A 24049-nucleotide genomic window follows, 5' to 3' on the forward strand; every position below is an offset into this window, starting at 1 on the left:
ACTATTACTGGTGATTTATTGTATTACAGCACATTTTGGTGAATTCCACCACTTTTATTGTGTAAATAAATCTCAGGCATCACTAGCATTTCAACAACAACCCTATTGTCTACCTGTGTTCTATCAGCAGATTCTGTACCTTCTTATAAAAGGCACTGCAGAATCAGTTCTATTCTGTGGTGCCTTTTAGACATTATTAATACCAGTGTTTGAGTTATAGCTGAGCTAAGTAAAAAGATGAAAATACTTTTCCCAAGCTTTGAAGATCAAATAACAAGCAACTGTGTGATCTGACTGGTTGTAAATGTGGTGGAGTAATAGGATCTAACAACCTAAAGATCAAACTACTTAAACTAATTCTATGAATTTACCATGACATCCAGTCATCCATCCACCGATTTTCAAAGAAAGAAAACATTATGTAAGTGAATTTTATAAATGTGTGTTTTGTTTTGTTTTTTCATTAAAGGTTTAGGAAACAATCCATCTGAAAAAAAATAAAATAATAAAAAATATATATATATACTGTATATATATATATATATATATATATATATATATATATATATATATATATATAAATATATATATATATATATATATATAGTATGTTTAAGTGAGAAAACGAGAACTACATTATGCCCAATCCTTCTATTGAGCATCTTGTTTTGTCGTCAATTTGAAACAAGAACAGGTTTCCAATACTTGCATGGTATTAAGTATGTAGATCGGTGGGTCACTTCTTGATGCATAATAATAATAATAATAATAATAATAATAATAATAATAATAATATTGCAATTTACTTTTGAAAAACTTGGGACCTTCTTTTAATTCCACAGCCCACCCCTCACCTCCACTGTCTAACCCCTTGTTCAGTCAACATACCTTTTCAATTAACAGATGCTAGAAAACATAAACCTCTAAACAAATTATTATTAGCAGTAGTATTATTATGAATAACAATAGTAATGTGTCTCTGGGATTGGGAGTATTAGGAGGTTGCTGGATGTCTTGTGAGTGTTAATCACAGTAGTGACGGCCCCTGATCTGAGGTGTATTAAATGAGTCACGGTCATTCCCAGAAAAAAGACTTAATCCAATGGCCTCCGACATCTTGACATGACTAATGTTGTTGTTGTTATTATTATTTTATTTTAACTAATGGTGACAGCCACCGGAACATGCTCTTTACAAGAACAGACATGATGCAATGGAATTCTACTGTTAAGTAAACAATACATTTGTGGACACTATTAATACTCATGGCTCAACAACTAAAATGCTTTTCTGGTAGAACTGTAAACACTTTGTTCAGTTTAAAATTCAAACAGTCACTTTGTTTAATATTTCACTGCAATTTAACGTGTTCAAAAATATAACTGCACTCAAAATTGTCCACAAATATAGGAAAGATAACAGTAGATTGGTATAGCAATATAATATAGGGTTATAACTTATAAGTTGAACAAGTAAAAGTAGAAGTTAATGCACTGTGACTGTTAATATAGCCATACACAGACACTTGCCAGACAATAACTAACGTATATTGCTATGAATAAACTAGTTAAAAATCTAAGATATTCATAATTCCAGACCCTCACAGAGAATTGTGAGGGTCTGGAACCAGCTCCCCAGTAATGTTGTTGAAGCTGACACCATGGGATCCTTCAAGAAGCTGCCTGATGAGATTCTGGGATCAATAAGCTACTAACAACCAAACGAGCAAGATGGGCTGAATGGCCTCCTCTCGTTTGTAAACTTTCTTATGTTCTTATAACCAATCTTTTTTTTAGTCTATTGTCATTTTCATTAAAAGATGGAAATGGCTGAGAAGAATACTATTAAACGGATGAGATATGTTGCCACTGTTTTTAATTTACTCTGCATTTGAAGAAAATTACGAGAGGTGCCCAAGATATTTATTTTTTTAAAGCAGGTGACCAGGTCAACAGTACTGATGTTAAAAATAAAGCATGAATTGGGTTTCTTTGTGGTGTTTTGTGGCATACAGCAGTTGAAACTGGCACTCTGAAGATCCTCAGTGGTATATAATATATTAATATGTTTATGCCCATTTGTATTTATTTTTCAGTGTAAGTCTCTGAAATCTAGATTCATAAACACCGACTTCCACTAATCTTAGACTGCTTAATGTTACCTTCTGTAAACTAGTCCAGGATTAGTGCTAATCTGTGTCTGTAAAACTAGATGGTAAACTATTCCATTAGTTATCCTATGATAGTCTCTATAAGTCAAGTTAATTAGTCCTGAAAGACTTGAGAGGCAAATTGTTATTTAGTGATTTAATGCATGGTTATCTATAGCATGGATGATGTACAATAAGTGCAAATACTTATTTTAGTTCAGATATTCTATTTCAATTTACCCAAACATATTAATGCTCTCCAGAGTGTGTTGTTCTGTTTCTATTAGATTGGAATGCCTATAGAGGCTTTTTAGTTTAAAAGTTGCTCCAAACTAAAGTTACTTCTTTTCTGATAAGAAATTTTGACAGTGAACACATTTTCAAGTTAGTTAAATGAAATCATAGTTTTGCTATATTCTATCCTCCCAAGGTTAACACATGATTCTGCACTGGTAGCTCTACAGATAAGAAAAGGGGCCCTTGTCTCAAGTCTGTCCAGCTTCAAAGACTAATATGCATTCCAATAACAAAGGCACACAGACAAGCTTTTTTCTAACATTAGGCCATTGCTTGCTCTCCCTTTGCTGCAATAGTTTTTTCTGCTGACTTTATATCCTTTAAAATACAGTACAGAGTTATTACAATATCTTAACATTATTACAGTTTCAGAAAGTCTTTTTAATCACATTCTCCAAATGTCCAACTTGTATCCCAAAGATCAGCCTGCTTCCAGCAGGAATGAAAGTCTTGGTCAGGCTCTGCTCTTAGTGGGTCTGTAAAAGCCACTCCAGGATCCTTGATCAATTTCTGCACATCACAGGTATGGGTGGCCTGATACCTGCAAAAACGTAACCCTGGTTAGCCGGGGTTCCATCTTTGCATTTTCATCTCCATCATCAGCGGGGAAACTCCAAAGAAATTAAGCTGGTTCTATCAAAGGGCCATATATCTCTTCCACAAACACCTTTCACTCAAAAATGTGCTTGACCCTTGTACAAGGGAGGAAAGGTTTTAGGGTCACTCATGACAACTCTTAGGTTTTTATTTGTATAATTCAAATAAGATCTACAGTAGAGGTCAATATCCTGAGTTCTGATAGGCTACAGTTACATTGATAATATCTTGATAGTAACATTACACTGGGTGCAAATGATCACTTTAGCAATACGACAAATGTTCTGTAAAGTTACAAATGGTTAAAAACAAGTGAATAAATCTCATTCATAATCACAAGTATAGAGAAGGCTAAAATATTTTCATAACTACAAATATTGAATTATCTAGGTAGTCTGTAAGAAATTAGTGGGTCTGTGTGATTTCTGTAAGTCAGTACACAAACAATCCATGTATAGGAGTCCAAAACATGTCTGTCTTCCTTAAAAGTCTCCCCTGAGTTTAAGAGTGTGCTCAGAGGATAAATGGATAAAAGTAGTATGTGGAATCTGACAGAGTAAATAATGAAATGTTGGTATAGAAAACGGCATATTAAATATTACAATAAAGGTTCCTTAGGTGATTGCGGATTTGAAATGCGTCCTTGGCGTTTAACACCTGTGTCTAATCCACACAGGAACGAAGAACAGGCATACAAGGACACACAGATCCACTAGGAATGTGATCAAGATCATTGACATGGATTTTGCCTAAACGTATTTGTAATGTTGTCAGACTCCCCCCAACACCTTATGTACAATGTACACTTTCACCTTCACACGTTTGTATGCATGTTCTTATAAAACTGTAAGTGTTCAGTGGCTACTTCTAATCATGTTGAGTTTATTTATTGCAGAGGCAAGCAAAGAGTACCAGAGAAAATGCATGATTAGAGGAATTCACCAAACAATTAATTATTAACAAATTGTGAATTGGTTCAGGGAGTTCTATCATAATTTTAAAAGCTTAACCCTTTGCAGTCCTATATCAGACCAGGTCGACTTTACAATTTTCTCTTTCCGGTCCGATGTCGAACCCTGTCCGAAATCATCAAAAAGATGTAAAACACAAGTCTAGTCGTTTTTTCTCCGGAAAAAGCTGAGAAAACCATTCAATGGCCGAGTGAGACCGATAGGAGCCGAGAGAAGCCAAAAAAGAAAAAAAGGGGCAGATCTGAGCAATATACATAACCCTGGCACCACAGAGATAACATGGCCATAAACAAACAAGAAAGCTGCTTCCGCATCCAGCGCTCAAAGAATACCACAGACATTTGCAGAGCTTTTTGAGATGTTATAGTAATAAAATAATGACTTGGCTCGCATTATTGAGGAGTTTGGTGATAAAATGAGTGATCAGGAGATGATTTATCAGTATGCACAACTATGAAGAGGTATGTGAAAAATACAGCGAGTGGGGCGGGTGGGGCGGGGCTGGAGATGCAGTACTGAGTGTCCTGTTGATATGCAGTGCCTTTTAAACCTGTTTTGCTGTGAAAAAAAAATACTTTTAAACAGTGCGTCTAAAATAAACTGCACATGTGAAAATAAATTGGACCTGATGCGCCTGAGACGCGCTGAATAAATGTACCGCTAAGGGTTAAGAAATATATCATTAAGTGTTACATACATGGTATACATGTATAATAACTAACAACTACAAACACAAATGACACTTACCTCCAGCCCTATCCAAAAAAAAAGTTGTTTTTTTTTTTTTTTACCCAAAAAAGATTGAAAATGCATATTAAAAGAGTTGTATATAGTAATCTGTGGCAAAATATCCCCCTAAATGAGGGTAGTGGGGTTTAAGTTTTATTATTTATTTATTTATTTATTTATTTATTTATTTATTTATTTTAATCTGTGCCGTCCAGTTGTTACCCACACACCAGATAATCATAAATCAGCATTTTATATTATTATTTATTTTCTTAGCAGACTCCCTTATCCAGGGCGACTTATAATTGTTACAAAATATCACATTACAAAATACCACATTGTAAAGTATCACATTTCAAAATATCACATTACAGGTAAGAGCAGTTGCAAAGTATAATATAATCAGTAGCAAAAGATCACATTCAAATAAGAGCAAAAAATAGAGAATACAGTAAATAATTACATGTAAGAGTGGGTTCAACTAAGAGTGGAACGGGAGAAGGGAGACAGGACGATAGTTCTGGAGGGATGAAGGATCCAGGGAGGGTTTTTTTAAGATGGGGTGATGCAGGCCTATTTGAAGGCAGAGGGGAAACAGCCAGAGAGCAGAGAGATGTTGAAAAAAGAGGAGATGAAAGGGAGTAGAGCAGGGGCAGCAGCCTGGAAGAGGTGAGTGGGGAGAGGGTCCAGAGCACACGTGGTAGGTTTATGGCTCTGGAGCAATGAGCAAAGATCGGAGTCCGAGAGGGATGAGAAGGAGGAGAAGGAGGGTTTGCAGATGGTGATGGGGAGTGATTGAGCAGAGGACGGGGTGGATGGGGAAGGAGGCAAGGTAGTGAAGAGTTTGTGGATGTCTGTGATTTTGGAGGAGAAGAAGGAGGCAAAGTCATGAGATGAGATGGAGGAAGGTGGAAGAAGGGAGAGGGCTAAGGATGGAGGAGAAGGTAGAGAAAAGTTTACGTGGCATGTTAGTGGAAGGCTAAATGATAGCATTTGGCAGAGGTGAGTGTAAAAGAGAAGGAAGCGAGGAGCAAGCGAGAGATCCAAGGCGAGATTGGTTTTCTTTCAGATATTTTCAGCAGTGCACAGTTTGGTACGAGCCAAGCGGAGCACGGAGGAGAGCCATGGCTGGGGCAGGGTGGGGCAAGAGGGCAGGGGGTCGAGGCAGGAGGTGAAGGGCGAGAAAAGGGTGGAGGTAGCCAAGTCAACAAAGAGTTGGGAGAAGGAGTCGATAGAGGGAGCAAGAAGGGATGGGAGAAGCAGAGAGAAGGAGATACAGCATTCATCTCCTCTCGACTACTGCAACTCTCTCTATGGTGGTCTTCTGTCACGTGCCATAAACCGACTGCAGCTGGTTCAAAATGCCCCTGCTAGGATCCTTACCAGATGTAAAAAACATGATCACATTACCCCATCTTGCCCAGCTGCACTGGTTACCTATAAAGTTCAGGATTACTTTCAAAATTCTCCTGCTTACCTACAAGGCCCTTCATCACAAAGGTCCAGAGTATCTCTCCAATCTGCTGACCCACTATGACCCTGCATGCAAGCTGAGGTCCTCTGACACTGGCCTGCACCACACTTGGAGACCGCTCATTTAGCTTCATGGCCCCGACTCTCTGGAACTCTCTCCCAGCTTTAGTACATGTAGCTCCCACAGTCACTCGCTTCAAATCAACTCTCAAGACCCACTTGTTCTCACTTGCTTTCAATGATCTTTAAGCCTGACATCTGTTATTAGCTGTTGTCTAAATTGCTATTTCAGGTTTTTCACTCCATCTTATTCATACGATTCGGTATGACACACACATCCACAATGTTTAGAATTCACATCCTAGCCTTGTATTTAATGTAATATGCCTGCATTTAATGTATTTGCATTGTTTTTTAATGTTTGTGTTTAATGTACTATGCCCTGTATTTCATTGTATTTAATGTATTATGCATTGTTCCACGCTATCTTGTAAGGGGGGGGGGGGGGGATTAGGAGAGGCATAAAGTGAAGGAGTGGAAAAGGGGAAGAAATCCAGCAGAGTGGTTAGGATTATAGAGGTGGATGTTGAAGTCACCTAATAGAACAACGGGTGGAGGGAGAGGGGAGGGAGGAGAAGAGAATGTCAAGCTCATCAAGAAAGTGAGAAGGGATATACATTTAACATCAGCCATTCTCACACACATTTCTCATTAGTCAGTAGTTTTATACTTTGAACAAGAAAATAAATATAAATCAAATATTTAAATGTACACAGTCAAGTTGCATTTCAAACTTTAACTATTAAGATTCTCGATTCCAGAACTGGCTATGAAGAAGAAAAACATGGGCTCAGAATGCACATTTAAACATATGCTTGTGTAACAGTGGAGGATTATGTAACTTCCATTGCCAGGTAAAATCGGAGAACTGCATGTTTTCATGGATACAGCAACACTAAACTAACCCACATTACCTAGTGATATTAAATGTATTTTACACATTAGGCTCACACTGCGTATAATCAGGAATGGCTTTGTAAACATAGACAAGCTCATTTTAATAAGTAACTACATGGTCACCTTATGTTACTTTTATCCCTTATAACCCATGTCAATAAAGGGGTTTTACCTGGCACGTATGAAACCACTATCTAGTAGTTTGAAATTATCATGCTCATGTATTATGAATCTAATGTTATTTCATTATTATGATTGTTTTTGCAAGTTCAGTGTGTTCTATATTGGATTTTTATTAGACATGCATTTTTTTTAACTTAATTTCTTAGAACTGTTTCCCTAAATCTTCAATAGTACTTCCTTATGGCAGCGTTCTTGCCACAGTATTACTACACCATTAACTTGCTAATATTGAACAGCAACAACATGAGAAATCTTGGAAAATTCCAAAAGAGCCTCTGTGTACCTCACCAGCATGTCCAATTGTGAAAGTTAAACTGTAGTTCAGGACGTTTGCTGATAATTAAAAATGCATACAGAAAACAAATCTGTTCTTTTACAAACACCTCTAATACCCATGGAAAAACAAGAAAATCTTAAAACTAACAAATGCTGAGTGACATTTTGTTTAAACTGGATATGGAAACCATCATTGAGGAATTACAAATTAAATAAAGAACTGCCAGAAACACAGGATACAGCAGATACTGTAATTAAGCTAAAGAAAGCAAGGTTTCCTTAAACCATCAAACCAAGAAGCAATTCATTTAAGTAATGATTCTATACTACAGACCATATTTTGTCTTAGTATTTAATTCTGGCAAAGATAAATAAAACAAAGAATAGAAGCAGATAAATTAACAGTAATATTTTCATAGCATTGAATGGCACCTACTGTAAAACGTATCATTGCCAGTAGTGGTGGTAGCCCATTGGGGGCCATAAGCAGACATTATTTGTTGTCCGGCCCTCCATTTCAATTATAATAATAAAGCCAAAGTGTTTCTTATTTTTAAAAAAATATATAATACAATACAGCAGCCCCTCTTAATTTCCAGGCCCTTCTAGTGATAAACTGGAGACAGAAATGAGGTATTTTGCTAGATTTTGTATTGTTCTGACAACAGGTTAAACACAGTTCAATCATTCATATTAATTGATATAAGTGAATACAATACCTAAGCTAAAGTACATTCCAATCACATGCAGCACAATCCCCAGTTAAATATAATAACATATAATGATTTGCAATGATTTAAAATTATATGTAAATCTTTATTCAACATATTACAGATGGATAGGTTGTGAATACCTTACTTTACCCCACTGAATTAACCCTCTATTGCACAAATTATGATCAACTGACTAATGAGTTGTGATGAATGTCATTTATACATGAAAATGTACAACTCAGTTAATACTTTTATGAAAAGAATAATTCCAACACAAGAATGAAATGATAAAATATGAGTTTAATACGTGGAAAATGTGTTGTATAATCAGGCATGTACAGCTTCAAGTAACTGATTCCTTTAAAAGGTACAATCTGCTCAACATAAAGCTTCTCAGTCATTGGAATGCTGTTCAGTTGTTTCTGAACGAGGTTCAGTAGGGGCCTCCCCTTGAACAGGCGATCTCTGTTTGGGTCGTCTTCAGCTGCTATCTGGATAGAATTATCATTGAAGTGAGATGTGCTTTTATTTGTTCCCACCTCTTCAAAACATGATGTCAGCAATTTCAGGGGTTCTACATTCTGGCTTCCAGAACATGCAAGCTCTTGTTAGTCCAAAAACGGACATGTAAAAAGTAACTCCAATAAATTGCTCTATTTCTTTTATTGTGAACTGCAAAGGTGAGTTTATTTATTTTGATGTTTTTATACTGTTTTAATGTCTAAAAAGTCTTATTTATAATACCAAAAGTTCACATTTAAACCACGGTGTAAGTAATTATACTGAAAAAATTCAATGAAACGCTGATGTATGTACATATCTCAAAATAATGCAAAATTCGGCACGACACTGGCAATATTTTACAGATGGCCAGTAGTGCCAGCATGCAAATAGTGTTTGGGACCTAAACGCCAATCAATGGAATAAAATGGTTAATAATACTTTAGTGTGTGGTGTTTCTTTGCTACGAGACTGACAATTGGTATGTATTACATACAATAAAAGCAGTATTACAATAAAAAGCGTACGATAGTTTTTTTTCTTCAAATCCCACGATATGGAAATTATTATCGATATCGAACAATATTGATATCAAAATATCACTACATTTTATGCGCTCTAATTCTCTCCTTTCCCTCTTTTGACTCCCACATCTCCTCCCGCATCTCAGAAGGCCTCTTGGTTATCTCAACGTGGATGCATTCTCACCACCGCAAACTCAACCACTCTAAATCTGACCTCCTCTACTTTCCTTCTGCTTCTTCTCCCATCTCTAATATCTCCATATAAGTATCATTTGACTGTCACCCTCCATCCATTTCTGTTAAAAACTTAGGACCCCTCTCTCTCCTCTCAACACATCTCCTCCCTGTCACACACTTCCCGCTTCTTTCTTAGCAACATCTACCGAATCTGTTCTTTTCTCACTACTTATTCCACCCAACTCCTGGTCCAAGCTCTTGTACTCTCCAGATTGCACTACTGTAACTCTCTCCTTGCTGGTCTCCCTGCTTCAGCTGTCCGCCCCCTTCAGCTCATTAAAAAGTCTTCTGCTCGTCTTGTTTTCTCCCAACATCGCTGCTCTCATGCTACCCATCTGCTTCGCACCCTCCACTGGCTACCTATCTTTGCTCGCATTCAATTCAAGACCCCTGTTCTTGCCTACCGCTCTCTTCACCACACTGCCCCCTCCTACCTCCAATCCCTCATGTCTCCCCCTCTCACTCTCTCTGCTCCTCCTCTACTGGCCGACTGATCATGCCTTCCCTCCACTCTCCATCTTCCTATTACTGCTCCTTTTCTTCCCTAGCCCCTCAGTGGTGAAACAAGCTACTGGAGAACCTCAGGACTGCTCCGTCTCTCACTGCCTTCCGCCGCCTCCTCAAGACCCACCAGTTTAGACTGCACTTGTAGATCTCTTGATCTACCACTCCTACTATTCAGTGGACCCTCACCTATTGCACTATCCTTACACTACTATGTCACTGTAGATTTAACTTATTGTAATCCTAACTTGTTGCATCCTAGTTCATATTGTATTTTAGTCATACAATTGCACTTTCTTTAAACTATACTGTATTTAAATATTAAGCTTGCATTGTAACCCTGTACTGCCCTGTAACATTTGTAAGTCACCTTGGATAATGGTGCATGCCAAATAAATAAATAAATAAATAATAACATTGCTTTCACTCATTTCTGCATTACCTCTAACTAGCAAAACACTTTTCAGAACAATAAGTCAATTCCTCCTTTCTCCTATTCAATACAGCTGCAAAGTGGTGAAACACATATTCCACAAGATGTCTACAGGAATGTTATTTCATCTGTCTATCACTGCAATACACTAAGGTTCCCAGTGGTGATGGATTTAAAGTTCCACCTCATTCCACAGATTGCCCACATTAAATGCTGATTTGAAATAACCTTCTATATCCATGGAAAATATTGAAGTTTGAAAAAAGCAAACACAAAACTCAGAAAAGTGGGACACTAATATAATGCAATAACAGAATGCAATCAAAAGCACATTGGTTGGCTAGTACTTTGTCTCTGGCCCCATTACCGTACATATATAACAAATAGTCATCCCAGTAGAAAGTGCTCTTGGATTGAAATGCATGTTGAATAATGCAAATACTACAGTAATTGTCGGTAATTTCCTTTAGGAAAATATAATTGATCTAAATGTACTTGAAGAGACTCGCCAATTACTGTGCTTTTGCTGTGACAAATGAATGGATGTACCAGAAAGTGCTTAGATATTGGTATATTAAAATAAAGTGTTCTTTCTACAGCATAAATAATTACAATAAACTGTTCTTTTAAAATATCAACAAAAAGTAATCTTTTACCTGGTTGGTGGGCGTTACCTGGACTCTTGAGCAAACCAACTGCCTTTATACGACTTGGGTTGTAGAAATCCAGGTGCATAATATAGTCAGTTTAAATTGGTTTCTATGATTGAAAATGTCACCTGGCCACATGTTTACAATGACCTTGATCAGTTGGCAGGGGACAGTCGTTTTGGTCTTCTTAACAAAGAGCTCATTCTCTTCCTTGTACGGATGGTATTCCTTTCTTGCTTGACATACCATGTCACAGGAAGTACCGACCCTTAGTGAGCAATCACTTCTAATTTCGCCTCCCTTACCCGCAAACCCACAAACGAATCACCCTGCACACAATGCAGTTGAGTCTTTACCAGGTGAGTCAGTCAGGGAACCCAAACTCCTATTATAAATAACATGCCAGAGTACTGCCTGACTGGCTTACTTATACTCCAGCCAGCCATGGGAATCAGGGAAATGAACTGTTTTGTCCATTTAACTTTAAACACCATAGAAGGTGCCTTCCATCGTTATATTCTATATTCTAAATTTCTAAAAATCACTATCCAGAAGTAAAAACAACACAAAAAAAACAGAAATTAAAAAAGAGCCGGGATTAACCCTGTTTTACCTACAGCAAACCCAACACCACAACAAAGAGATTTTGCCTCGTTCTTTGAGTGAAGAGTTTCAAGAAATTATTATTATTATTATTATTTATTTCTTAGCAGACACCCTTATCCAGGGCGACTTACAATCGTAAGCAAATACATTTCAAATGTTACAATACAAGTAATACAATAAGAGCAAGAAATATTGTATGACTTGGTCAACATCAGAAACAAAAGATGTTAATCAATGACATTCTGGCAAGCCATACACGGACTGCTGAATGTTTTATTACCAGTCATGTCTATACAGGTTATCTTGTTTACAGTGCTACATTTGTTATGCATTTCTTTGCATTGCCTTATTTTTAAGCAGAATCAGTGTTTGTTTGTTTTTTGTAATTTTTTTTGTCATTTGTAATTTTATTACCATTATGCTTCAATTTGGATGTGATCAGTACCATTTTCTTTAAAATCTACTATATTAATTACAAAAAGGTCCACAGAATTAACATGCCCTATATCAGTATTTATTTTAGAAAAAATAATCTATTGCAACAATTTGAAAAAAAAAAAAAGCCATATCATTTTTGATAGAAAGTATTTCTGGAGGTTTAGTGGTATTTATGCGAGCTACAGTACAAACACAAATACAAAACAAAATCAGATAAGCTTAAGATTTTTGATACTATAATATGTTTTCTCATACAGCAGTTTAACTGGCTGTTGAGACATTTAAAATGACAGCTGATAACAATCAGGATAAATATACTTATGCTAAAAGCCAAAGCATACAATTCTTCTTTCAATAAAACTGGATAGTCTCATGTTAGCTTTTTTGTAACATCTGTCTTAACATGTCTACCGTGCAAAATCATTAGCAATTATTAGCAATATAAGACCTATAGGTTGTATCTGATTCATGACCAAAAAAATATATATTTACAGAGGCTGGCTTTTTAAATGTCAGTTACTTTCAATGACAAAACAAGAGACATTGAAAAAGACTAAAGAGATACCGCATTGGGGTGTCAGAAAACTGGCTATTCTTTAGATTAGAGACATTACAGTATGTAAAAACGTCTTGTAATCATATAATCAGATAACATTGTTAAAATACAGCATGACAGGATGTGTGGTCCCTGTTTCTATTTAGATACCAGCCTCAGCAGTAAGTAATTTAAATTTTGGGTACATATTAGATGGGCATTGCTTGATCCTTAATAAACTCCCTGGGCTGACTGGCTGGCCAATTTGACAACAAGTTAATTAAGGCGCAATTAGCCTTTGTTTGGAAGAAGAGTGCAGGCTGTAGCTTGGTCAGCAGCTTCAGTTGGTTGCTGTATAAAGCTGCCAAAGAATGGTATGCAAAAACCCTAAAAGAGGTAGGGCCTTCTTTTCTGATTATGGCCTGCCATCTTTATAAACCTTAAATAAACCTCATTCAACCATCCAGTTCAACTAAATGTATTCCTTTTCTAGTCTTGTCATGCCATTTAACTGCATGTCCTCTATTACTAGCTTGAGGGAAGGTCACTTTTTTCTTCTTCTTTGAACACTGAAGATCACTTGTCTTTAGTGAAGTGACTTTGAACTATATGTAAAAAGAGTTTCAATTATTTATAAAAAGCAGCATTCCTACTTTTATTACACCGATATCTGCAGAAAAATAAATAAATAATAAGAGCAGTCATACAGTTGTTAAAAGGTTAGACATATATAGGTTTTATTTTATTATAAAAGCGTATATGTGCACTGTGTTTTTGCAGTCTACCATGTTTTGCCCACATTTATACCATGCATTTACCAGGCTTTATCATGATTTTACCATCCTTTACAAAGTTCTGTGGAAAAATATTACTTGTCTGTCCTCTTAAGTATGAGAGGTTTAGAGACCTCTTCATTCAGTTTTTTTTTTTTTATGTGACACCATCTATTCAACATTTCTAATTATTGCCACTTGCATAGCTGGGAATTGGTTCCAGTGTCTCCTGTGTATTGTTGGGGGCTACCAACAGCACCAGGCTTGAGCAACCATCCATAGAAGAACGAAAACATGAAGAAATGTGTTCCACAGATTTGTTCAAAATGACAAATACGGGGCTTAACGGCAGCTTGCTGTAAGACTTACATAACTAAAGTTCCAGAAAGTTACAAAAATGCCTGGGTGGATCAGCATCTACTGAGAAATGCATTGAACTCATATGGACTACCGCTATACTGGATCCCCAATAACAGCAACAATAAAATATCTAACCACATTCTACTGGCAAGAGCCTTGTGTGTGTGTGTGTGTGTGTAATGCTATGTCTGGGTTTTTATTTTGTTTCCTTTGCTTTTTAAAATATTTTTTGGTGGCCTAATGAGGCAGGCTGCACTTGCGGTTCTTCAACACAACCTAAAGACTTTGTGGAAACCCAGTTTAAGAAAGCTGCACAATGTCAGCAGTCAGGAAAGGTCAGTAGTAAGTGTGCAGATACAACTAAAATAATTTAAATAATTAAAAATAATTCATAATACATTCATATGTGTAGCACTGTTTATTTTTGTTGCATTGTCACATCTAAGCTGAAAAGGTCAGTTGAAAATCTTAAACCAAGTTGAAGCTGTATGTTTTCAGCTAGTCAGATTAGCCAGTCAGTTTCTTCAAGTCCGTCATAAACCTAAATTCAGCTGACTCTGTTGTCCACAGTTGGCATTCAATGCTTGTGTTTTTAGATTATTATTATTATTATTATTGTTTATTAGCAGAAACCCTTATCCAGGGAGACTTACAATTGTTACAAGATATCACATTATTTTTTACATACAATTACATTATTTTTTACACATTATTTTTACATACAATTACCCATTTATACATTTGGGTTTTTACTGAAGCAATCTAGGTAAAGTACCTTGCTCAAGGGTACAGCAGCAGTGTCCCCCACCAGGGATTGAACCCACAACCCTCTAGTCAAGAGTCTAGAGCCCTAACCACACTGCTTATTATTATTATTATTATTATTATTATTATTATTATTATTATTATTATTATTATTATTATTAATAATAATAATAATAACTGTTGTTGTTAATTAGACATTATGTAAATTTAGGCTAAACAGGATAATGTGTTATTGCAAAACCTTTTTTTTCACATAGGCTACATTTCTTACTTGATTGTATTTTAAAACATACAATAACAAATAAAATATATTTCATAATAGCCTTCTTTTATTTTACTGCAGTGTTGCTGTACATAGCCTATTTAAACACTATATATATATATATATATATATATATATATATATATATATATATATATATAATGATAATAATTGCAGTAGGACCTGGGGTAATACCTTTACTTGGACTCCTCATATGCATCCCTGCTATTTTCCCCCACCTGAGGAAGTACCTTGCCAAGGTGCGTGGCTAAGTCTATTCACCCACGTAACTCTTTGTTAATCAAACTTTTTGTTAATCAAAACAGGAAATGCATTTTTAATTTCCAATTTCAGTTAACGTCAATGTGCTAAATATATTTTCACAAAAAGTGTGCCACTCAATATGTATAAGTAAATGTAATCTTAATTTAACATGAGACACATTTGTTTTACACATTTTAGAAGATAAAAATGATTCAGGTGTATATGATCATTGGGTTAGAATGTAAAGTATGGTATTTAAATGCATCTCAAATACTGGTGACTGGTTTAATACACTGGGTATAATTCAATAACTGACAACATACAATACAGAATAATTACACATATATAAAAAAAATCCAAGTATCTTTAGAATGTCTTTAACATGAGAAAAGAGGGATGACTTACTGGTGAGTTGGTTTTCATATTGAGCTAAATAAAATAATTTGACTACAGTATAGAATGGTACAGTCTGTTCTGTTGAACATCAGGAATGCGGCATGAGGATAAAACACATAATGAACCATCTTTTCAAATTTACTTTAAATATACATTTTGACGCTGACATTTGAGATTTCTGGAAATGTCACAATCGTCTTATTTCTGCACCAGTAATATTTGTATAATAAGAACAGATTATTCTCATAACTGTAATTGCAATGCACTGTCACACCTGTCCAACAGAAGCATACACTACTGTTTAAACATTACATTTATAATAACGAATTTCTGTTCTAATGCATGAAGCTTATGCTTGCATTTCATGTGTTAATGTGAAATGTTGCATCAAAGAAATTAGGGCCTTAGATACAGTAACTAAGTTTTAAAAAAACCTATGTAGTCCACTTGCTGTGCGGATGTAAAAAAAAATAAAATAAAATGAAGAAACATCCCTGAAAAGGAAGTGGTGGATGCAAGGTATGCTGCCAAGCTTTATGTGGCAAAGTTATATCCTCCACACAGACCATGTGTCATTTTTCATTTTCTGAGGCTCGTCCCCAATTACATCCCGCCAATCTATCAATTAATCTCCCTAATTAAGCCCTGGGTCACACCCTTATTCTTTGTCTTGCTTTTTTCATTGTCGTAATGTCACGCAGTGCTGCAGACCCCTATTTTTTGTCAGCATTTTCTGCTGTCTGTTTAACAGTCTGCTTGGCTAGATTGTGCTTCCCTATGCGTTGCCAGGCTTTCACTTGACTGGTTTGTTTTTTATGCAGTGTGCTTTGCCATACCTCTCTCCTTTCACTTGACTGGTTTGTTTTTTATGCAGTGTGCTTTGCCATACCTCTCTCCTTTCACTTGCCCTGGTTTGTTTTTTATGCGGTGTGCTTTGCCATACCTCTCTCGCCTTCACGGTGCTCGCCTATGGTTTGTTGCTGTTTTCTTGTGCTTTGCCGTGCCTCTTTCAGATTTGCAGTGCTTGCCTGTGCTTCGCTATGCTTTGTTATTATTATTATTATTATTATTATTATTATTATTATTATTATTATTATTTTTAATAATAATAGTAGTAGTAGTATTATATTTATTTTTTAGCAGATGTCCTTATCCAGGGCGACTTACAGTTGTTACAAAATATCACATTACAGAAAAGTCTAGACTTAAAGCAATTGTTACACTTTGTTGTGCGTTTACTATGGGAAACTTTTATCACCTACTTTTCATTTTTCCTGGTGGCTGATGGTTTCCTGCTCTCGATCCCTTGCAACATTATTGTAACAATTTCCCCGATTTGTGACAACAATTTTGCAAATGGGTCCCGCTCGCGCTGCAAGCTGAGCTCCTGATTGGTGGCTATTTTCCAGTCTCTGATGTGCCTGAACTATGGAGCGCCATTTGTGCCAAAACTATCCAGCCATTAATTTGTCAATTTGTTTGTCAATTTGTTTGTCAATTCATGAATTGGTCAATTTGTCCAGCAATTCGTCCATAAATTTGTCAATTCATACAGTAATTCATAAATGTATTTGTTTATTCATCTAATAATTAATTAATTAATTTGTCAATTCATTAATACAAAACGCTGTACGGACCTGCAACTTTCCAATCAACCAGACAAACTTCCCTGCAAACTTCCCAACAGACAAAATTCCAACTGTCAATCTCGCACCGTGCTGAAAACACTGCAACCTTTCTAGCCAATGTGAGCACAAACTCATATTTTAACCAATGAAAATCCAGCCTCACTCAAAACTGCTCCAACCGATAATATTTCAGTTTACTAGAAGGACGTTTCAAAAGATATTCTATTTAACAAGACACTCGACTCTGCTGATTTTCAATGGAGACATCCATCTCACTGCGCGCAAAGCATTGCGTTATATACAGTGAGTCAATGCAGGCTTAAGAAATGTTGTTGGTTTTCGCCATGTTAAAAAAATGCATCAGACTTTTGAAGTAGATTTCACATTTGCCCAAGGCCTATTTTCTGAGCACTGTCACATTCGGTTGCGCATGCGCAGAAACATCGCTCTAAAGAAGTGTATTCATTAAATCATTTAACAGTCCGGTAACAGCGGTTACTTTAGAAATACATAACATTACAACAAAAAATACTATCAAGACACTACCAATATATTAGTGTACCAATATAGTACGGTAAATAAACTACCGTTAGCTACTTGGACAAAGTAGGTTAAAAAAGGGTAATGTTCACCCATATATTTTTTATAAAATGATTTCTTAAACAATTAACATACAAAAAAATAGTAATAAAAGATATCTGATATGATATAGCTTTTAAATTTCCCGTTACCCACTTCCAAAAGCTGTCAATAGATATTATCATCAATGACATATGCGATCAGCAGTAACTGTATTACTGCACATGCGCCGCGGAACAGGACAGTGCTTAGAAAATAGCATTTTTCATAATAATTACGTATTGTCATAATTTGCTAATGTTGCTGTTTTCTTCAAAAGGCCATGGGCAAATGTGAAATCTACTTCAAATGTTTGATGCATTTTTTTTAACACGGCGAAAACCAGCAACATTTCTTACGCCTCCATTAACTCTCCATAGAATTTTTTTTGCCGCGCTCTCTGTATATACCACAATGCTTTGCGCGCAGTGAGAAGGAAGTCTTAATTGAAAATCAGCGGAGTTATTATTATTATTATTATTATTATTATTATTATTATTATTCTTTTTTCCAACTCTCAGGCGTTGAATGTGTTTAGTTAACTACATTCCATTCAAACACGTAGCTGGTCTCCCGGGTAATATGACTGGTATTTAATCTAACCAATGAAAACGCATATAAGTTGGAAACGGTTCTTTATTGGCTGATCTCTTCAGACCAGGGAGGAGGGAGCATGGAGCATGACGGAGGGAAGAGGGAGTTTCAGAGGACGGAGGAGGGAGTTTCAGAGGAGGGAGGAGGGAGTTACAGAGTAGAGCCCACATAATGACACATTTTTGCCTGATGTTCGAAGATGTGCTAATATATATGGACACCGTACAAACAGCCATGTCCCGTGTACTGCATCAGGTAACCGATGCGTTAGTTGGTAAGGGATCCAACCCGCAAACAAGTTCATTTATCACAGAGGTTATAGAACACATCGGGTGTAAATCAGCAACTTGTTCATTCACATGTGGTGTCTCAGTAGACTCAATTTCAAGAATTTATTTTTTTTTGAAAAAAAAAAATAGTGCATGACATGCGTGCCTCTATTGTACCTAAGATAAACAACATCTGGAACAAAATGACAACTGTTCCTCTACTGATATTGCACTAGTGGGGATGGGCGAAAAGGTGCGCAATGAATAATAAGGAATTACAGGAATTGTAGCATGTTTTAGAAACGTATTTATGTAGGATTAATGATTAGAAGAAATATGCAACTTCGCTTTTTAAATAAATGTTTCCACAGAGCCTGACGCTTGCGAAGAATAACTGGTTTTCAGCGGGTTCCTATCATTAGTAAAACCCGGCATAAGTTATCTTTTGAAATTGTTGTGTCCTCATAGTTCATGATGATATTCAATATTTGATCGGTTTTTGTCTGCTTTTCCCTGGGAGGAACATCATCTGCCTGTTATCCCTGTCAATTATACATTTTCAAAAAAAAAAAATTGTTCGGAAAAATGTTTACCACAACACTGAAATACCGACACGTCTGAGTATAGTAGCCACAGTTACGGTTTCAGTCTGACACTGCAGCAGCACCGCTCCCAAACCTGGTCTCATTATATAAACACATTACCACAGTAACGTCCTCAAATGTGTCTTCAAACCAGGCTGAGTCCCCCAGCTGGTATCTACTTACTGTAGCTGTGTGCATAGGAAAGTTAATGTGCTTGACAGAGTCATCGAGACGCTGCCACTTCTCAGCACAACTTACTCGTACATAGCTGAGCTGGGACAAGTCTGCATCAACGTTGTTGATACATAAAAAAAGCGAAAAGACAACTTCGTTTACATTTACAATCTATTTGTATAATTTAAGAGCCATGCGTCATTCACAGAGTGTTTTCAAATTCCAAGGATCAGATCGGAAACGTTTATTTCTGTGACGGGGATTTTATTTTATATTGAATGATACCGTGTCAAGGTGGATTTTACTTGATTGGATTTATGAAACATTTTATAATCCTGACTGCAAAGTTTTAAACGCCTCTTTATGAATTGAAGGATTGTGGGTGTGTTTTTTTTTTTACTTGCCTCGACAAAACGGATACTAACATTAATCCTGATATGTTGTTGATGATTTGAGTGGTACACATTTTGAAGGACTCTCCAGTGTGACATTTGTGACTCAAAAATGAATATGATCTTCAACTTGTACCTTCTTATGACTTTTTGGAAGCAGGTAGGTGCCTTTCTTCTGAAACTAACTGTTTGCCAGTGTTACTGTAAACATAAAAAATGGAAAAACGAAAATACCATGTTATATGCATTACTAGCTCCAATTTGGATAACTTTGTAAATTACACTTTGCCAAATACCTTTTTGATTACTTTATTCTGTAGGTTGATATATATATATATATATATATATATATATATATATATATATATATATATATGAGAAAATAAGTATAAATGCAGTTACAGAAATGAAAAGTATTTTTTGGATGTACACAAAAGGTATAAATGGTTACAACAGAATTCATTTCAGAAATAATGTATTTTTTAATCATTTAAACCATTCATGTACATAAAAAAGCTTTTCATATATTATATACCTAAATCACTACATTTGGTCACAGTATGCGAGGTAATTTAAAACATCAAAATGTACTGTAAACATTCTTTTGGGGTAGGTGACCGTTTGTAACCCTAACCCTAACCCATGGTGGCATCTACATCGACTGCCTTTTAAATGATAACAGTGTCTGAAGAGTGCTGTATATGTGATGTACATACAGAATAGACTGGAAAGGAAACAAAACGCCTTAATATAACATCCTTTATTATCCATCTTGTGAATGGTTTATTAGTAGATTATAACCAAGTTAGGTTAAAAAACAAACTATTTAGAACTAGATTTTACCTTCAACTTATTTTACTTTTTTTTTTTTTTTTTTAATAATTTAGAGAGAATATCGGCCAAAAGTGGAAAATCTTAGTAAATCTTAATTGCCATACAATTTACTCTAAACCAATTAGCTACGACTGTCAAATTATTATTAAGAAAAAGCATCCCTTCATAGAAAACAATTACAAGTGTCCTGTGAATAATGGAAATAAGATTTAAGCAAAAGTGTATTTAGGGGCATAAACTCATTGCTGTAATCCTGGGTAGATAATAATCCTTATATTAACAAAAAAAGCTCAAGGGAATACACTTTATTTTTTATGAATATTTGATGGCTAGAATCTCTTAAGTGATATTCTTGGTCAGAAAAGTCGACAGATCTTGTTTCAATGTTAGAATTGCTACTACCTACAGGGTTTGTCACTGTAGATTATAAGGATAACTCATCAAAGCATATTTACAGTCCAATCAATAAAAACACCAAGAAGGAGATGTAAATCACAGTTAGCAGCTGAGACAATTAAGGCAGTTTAATAATGTTAAAAAGCATGTGTTGATAAAGTAAATAAAATGGTCAGTGCCAGAATTAAACCACTATTAAGTATTTTTTTTTTATCTAGAAATTCAGCTAGTTTCCATTTTCTTTTTAATATTTTCAAATTTATTCCTAGTTAAACATACTAAAAAAAAATGTTCTTTTTTAATGTTGAAAATGACACCTGACCTCGTACCAGTATTTTCTTTTGTTTAAAATCAACACAGTCTTATAAAACTGCAATAACTATACCTTATCATAAAGGGACCTGGTTGTCTATAAAGTAGCATACTGGAACTTTGCATGCAGCTGAGCTGGTGTAGTAGGCAAGAGCACAAACTGTATGCTAACTTTATAATAGTCTTTGTACTGGTAAAGAATTGAAAGACATCAAAAGTTAAAAGATGTTTGTGAGCAAGAAAACAAATTTAAACTGTCTCACTGATGTGGTCGAATCATTTAGTGTTTATGTGTGTATATTAGGGTGTGACAGGGCAGAAGAAAAGCCCTGCACATAATTAGAAAAGTCCTTCATGTAAATTAAATGTGTTGTGTTTATTTAGCACAGATGAATATATGGTTATAGAACATAAGAAAGGTTACAAACGAAAGGAGGCCATTCAGCCCATCTTGCTCGTTTGGTTGTTAGTAGCTTATTGATCCCAGAATCTCATCAAGCAGCTTCTTGAAGGATCCTAGGGTGTCGGCTTCAACAACATTACTGGAGAGTTGGTTCCTGGGTCGACATTGTCCATACCTTTTAGAATTTTGAATGCTTGCTGCATAGTCTTCTTTGTTCAAGACTAAATAGATTCAATTATTTTAGCCTATCTGCATATGACATGCCTTTTAAACTTGGAATAATTCTGGTCGCTCTTCTTTGCACTCTTTCTAGAGCAGCAATATCCTTTTTGTAGCGAGATGACCTGAACTGAACACAATATTATAGATGTGATCTTACTAATGCATTATAAAGTTTTAAAATTACTTCCCTTGATTTAAATTCAACACTTTTCACAATATATCCGAGCATTTTTATTATTATTTTTTAAATTTAGGAATCACCAATTATTTTATTATTTTCTCCCAATTTGGCATACCCAATTATTTTTTTTAAGGTTCAGCTCACCGCTACCACCCCCGCACTGACTCGGGAGCGGCGAAGACGAACACTCACTGTCCTCCGAAGCGTGTGCCGTCAGCTGACGTTTTTTTTCACACTGCAGACTCACTGTGCAGCCACCTCAGAGTTACAGTGTCGGAGGACAATGCAGCTCTGGGCAGCTTACAGGCAAAGCCCGCAGGTGCCCGGCCAGACTACAGAGGTCTCTGGTGCGCGGTGAGCCGAGGACACCCTGGCCGACCTAAGCCCCACCCTCCTCCCCCTCGGGCGGCGCTCGGCCAATTCTGCTGGGAGCGCTGCACGGGCCTCTGTGTGGGTTAAGGAGGAAAATCGGAGCTGATAGTTTGCCTCACCACGCTACTGCCACTCCTACTGGTAAGGTGCATGACGAGTCCAGGCAGAAACTACTCTGGGCCTTCAGACTAACTTCAAGGGTTATGTGGCTTGGTAACTTCTGTAATTTATATTTGACGGTTGAAAAGATAAAATTGGCTTGTCAGCACCCATTTATCTTCAATTCTCCCAAATCCATAACTAGGTTTCAGCTGTACATTATATCATTGACAGTGTATATACAGTCAAGTCCTTTTACGATCAAGGGCCTGGTTTTCTACTTTGGGAAATCACCCATATACACAGTGTATACACAGTGGAAAATATTGGCCCACATTTGCCATCATAGAAAAAATTATCTAAACCAGGATTTTATCCAAAGCAGGATACACCATCAGCACTCCTACACGAAAGCTGTTCAGATGTGCTCAATATAGCTGCTGTCCTCTGAAATAGACATGAAACAAAAACTGTCGATTTTAACTCAGTTGATCTAAAATGGTTACTAACATACTTAAGTTTAATACAAAAATGGGACTAAACAAGATGAGATGTTGATTTTTCTTTTCTGACAAAAAGGGATAAATTCTCAAAGCTGTTTACTACAAACTGTCATTACCACAGTTTTTTTCAGAATGGAAAAACATTTCGGCTGATTTAAGGTCTTGTTCTTGTTTTCCCTTGCACTAATTACAATTTTGAATTAACTAGTTTGGAGAATCTTGCCCTAAATGTGCTAATTACGATTTGGAGTAAATAGGGTTAAATAAATGCGCTAATTACAATTTGTAGTAAATATAATCTAGTCCATTATTTTTATCTTATTGCGAAAAACTGTGTTAAATTAATGTACAACAGGTATATGTGCAGGGTTGTATCTATAATGATGGACACATTTTGAACAGCTTGGAAATCACTGGGTGACTGTGGGCCATCAGATGTGCACCGGGGGATGGGAATATGTATGCCATGCAGTACGAGTGAGTAAAGCTGCAAAGGAAACAGTTGCCAGCATGGTCCACACAGATGCCAAAATGCTGTTATTTACCTCCACCAAAGAATAACTCCGCTTTTATTGCCGAGTTTTCAGAATTACTCTCCCTCGTCTGCACTTCTACTGACAAAATCCTACTCCTAGGTGACTTCAACATTCATGTTGACTTGCCTTCCTCCCCCCTAGTGACCGACTTCAACATGCTCCTGGACTGTCTTGGGCTCTCTCAGTCTGTCAACGTCCCCACTCACACCCAAGGACACACCCTGGATCTGCTCATCACCAGGGGTCTTGACCTCTCCAGTCTCTCCGTCTCAGATATCTCTCTCTCTCTCTGACCATTTCTTAATTACTGCTAATATTAATCTTCCTGCTCCCTCTTCC

At 36.3% G+C, this 24049-nt stretch overlaps 1 pseudogene; it reads left to right on the forward strand.

Annotated features, from left to right (window-relative positions):
* The first annotated feature begins 5641 nt into the window (after nt 1–5641).
* LOC117399999 (vasoactive intestinal polypeptide receptor-like) overlaps nt 5642–24049 on the forward strand; it is a 55999-nt pseudogene continuing 37591 nt past the window's right edge.

This window comes from Acipenser ruthenus, chromosome 4 (assembly GCF_902713425.1).
Source record: "Acipenser ruthenus chromosome 4, fAciRut3.2 maternal haplotype, whole genome shotgun sequence".
NCBI lineage: Eukaryota > Metazoa > Chordata > Actinopteri > Acipenseriformes > Acipenseridae > Acipenser > Acipenser ruthenus.